Genomic DNA, 2,734 nt, shown 5'->3' on the forward strand with positions numbered 1-2,734 from the left:
GAAGACCATGATCTGGATCAGGCACACCTTAGTCTCTAGACTGACATCCTTACTTCTTAGTACTCTGGAGAGATTCTTGGCAGCAGATTTTCCCCAATGCATTTTGTCTATAGGTTTCCTAACTGCAGGTTCCAAGAGTGCTGATTGTGGAGCCAAGCAAGCTGAAATTGTTAATAACCTCAATCTCTTCTCCCTCTATCATGGTGCTGCCAATCGGCCCAGTGGAGAGAATCTGTAAGGAATAGCCTCTCCTAACATGACCAAAGTATGGAAGACGTAGTTTCATCATCCTTGCCTCCAAGGAGGTCTCTGCCACACCTTCTCCAAGACATGTCTACTTACAGTTTTGGTAGTCAATGTCTATTTAGCACTCTTTTCCAACACCCCAACTCAAATAAATTCTTCTGTCATCCTTACTCATAGTCTAGCTTTCAGATTCATAATAGGTGATTGCAAAGACCATGGCTTGAATCAAAATGCTTTAGTCTTTAAAGTAACATCATTGCTCTTTAGGACTTTGGAGAGGTTCTTGACAGCAGACTTTTCCATTGTTATATGTTTCTACGGCTGAACACTGTGACACTGATGTGTCAAAGGCGTTAATGGTTGGCTGCCCAATGCAGACAGAGAGTGGGGTGGAGCTCTCCGATTAAAACAAGCATGGAAGCAAGAGTGGCATCCACGTCCGTAACAGCTTGCCTCTGGAAACCCTATGAACCTGGAGAGAGGATGACACACACCCAAGCATCGAGTACTCTCCTTCATAGGGTCGCTATGAGTCACCTGCGACTCGACAGCACTTAACAACAACATATATCTGTACATTTCTGACTGTTGGTACCAAAGGTGTTAATTGGTACCATGGATCCAAGCAAGATGAAATTGTTGACATTTTAAATCTTTGCTCCACCTATTGTGATGTTGCCTATTGGGCCACTGTGGTGGAGGGGGCGGGGGGGGGAGGATTTTTGTCTTTTTTGAGGTCAAGATGTAATGTATAATGAATGCCACAGTTCTTGATCATCTGCAGCCAATGCCTCAAGTCCTTCCTTTCAGCAAACAAGGTTGTGTCCTCTGGGTAATCCAGGTTGTTGATAAGTTTTCCTGCAATGCTGATGTTGTCGCTGTTAGGTGCCGTCAAGCGTGGACCAGCTGTAACTCAAGCTACCCCGCCAACGACAAGTCAAAGCTTGGCCCCGTCCTGCTTCTTCCTCGTGCTCTCTGCCATGGTCACCCCATCTCTGCAGTGACTGTGTCATCTCATCTCATTGAGGGTCTTCCTGGAGAAATGTGGCAGGAGTTAGAGGATGTCACACCAGGACGGACCTCTGCTGTAACCTGTAATGAGATGCAATTCAGTTGTCCGGCATTTTAAGATCTGATGTAATTGTCCCCATTTTGTGATGTGTGGTCAACCTGGGGTCATTATCTCATTGATGAGAAGGTGTTTCTTATGTGAATAAAGACTTGTTGGGCAGCTCCAGCTCCTACCCACTCCAAGAAACCAGAATGGAGTACTGTCAAAGCTGCCCTGTGGGCCTGGTCTCTGCCGTGATTACAGCCGTGGTTGGGTTCACTGCTTCAGCCCATCACACTGAAGGCCTTCCTCTTTCTGATTGGAGTCTACATTTCTTTTTTTTTTCTTTTCCCACTTTATAAATCAAGTATTTTATTAGATCATGACTCAGACCTCTGAAGTGCTAATGCATCTCTATCAGCAGGGAAACAGGGGTCCCCACACTTAGAGATCTGATGCTGCTCAGCATTCGCTGCAGGAGGAGCGGTGTAGGTATATTGTTGTTATGTGCCATCGAGTTGCTTGCAACTCATAGCGACCCTATGTACAAGAGCTCTAAATGCTGTTCTATCCTGTGCCGACCTAGCCATCTCAAACGCACTTATTATGCCACAAAAGGTCAGATCTTAAGGAGAAAATATTTAATTAACCAACCTCCATGTAATTAACACAGCCTCAAGCCACCAGGACACAGGCCCCCCCAACACCCTTAATCTTCTCCTCAGCTCTTCTGCCGAAGAATTTGGCCTTCACAATGACTGGTTGCTTTGGGAGCTTTGCCTTCCCCAAGACTTTGTAGTAACCCAATCGAACCACATCAATGATCCGAGCAGCTCCAGTCTTGTTTTTTGCAGCATTTACTCTTGTCTGCTCACTGGCCAAAGTCCATAATTTGCCAAGGTTAACAGTTGGGCAGAAGCTCCGATTCTGCTTCAGGTGGTAATGCCTCCTACCAACCTTCCCAAAATAACCTGAATGGTATTTGTCAAAGTTGATCCTGTGGTGATGCAAACCACCAGCCTTACCTCGGCCTCCAGGGTGCTTCCGGTGCTTCCCGATGCGGCCGTGGCCGTGGCTCACGTGGCCCCGAAGTTTCCAGGTCTTCCTCAGTCTTGACGGCATTTTGTTCGCTTACACGAGAAAAAGCGGATTCTACATTTCTAAGTATTATGTTCTTCTCCAGCGACTGGCCCCTTCTGAAAAGGTGCCCAAAGTATGTGAGATGCAGTCTCACTATCCCTGTTTCTAAGGACTACTCTACCTTCACACCTTTCATTTGTTTGGCAGTCTAAGGTATTCAATGGTCTTTATCAACACCCAAATTCAAAGGCATTAATATTCTTGGATATTCCTTATTCCTTGTCCAACTTTCACATGCATATGTTGTTGTTGTTTATGTGCAACCCTATGCATAATAGCTTTGAACCCTTCTCTATC

The 2,734-nt window shown here is 45.7% G+C and overlaps 1 pseudogene; it reads right to left on the minus strand.

Moving 5' to 3' along the window:
• Positions 1 to 1,972: 1,972 nt before the first annotated feature.
• Positions 1,973 to 2,419, minus strand: LOC102861330 (annotated as a pseudogene).
• Between the last annotated feature and the right edge of the window lie 315 nt (positions 2,420 to 2,734).

This window comes from Elephantulus edwardii, unplaced genomic scaffold (genome assembly GCF_000299155.1).
Source record: "Elephantulus edwardii isolate Elephantulus edwardi_28Jun2011 unplaced genomic scaffold, EleEdw1.0 scaffold00064, whole genome shotgun sequence".
Classification (NCBI taxonomy): Eukaryota; Metazoa; Chordata; class Mammalia; order Macroscelidea; family Macroscelididae; genus Elephantulus; species Elephantulus edwardii.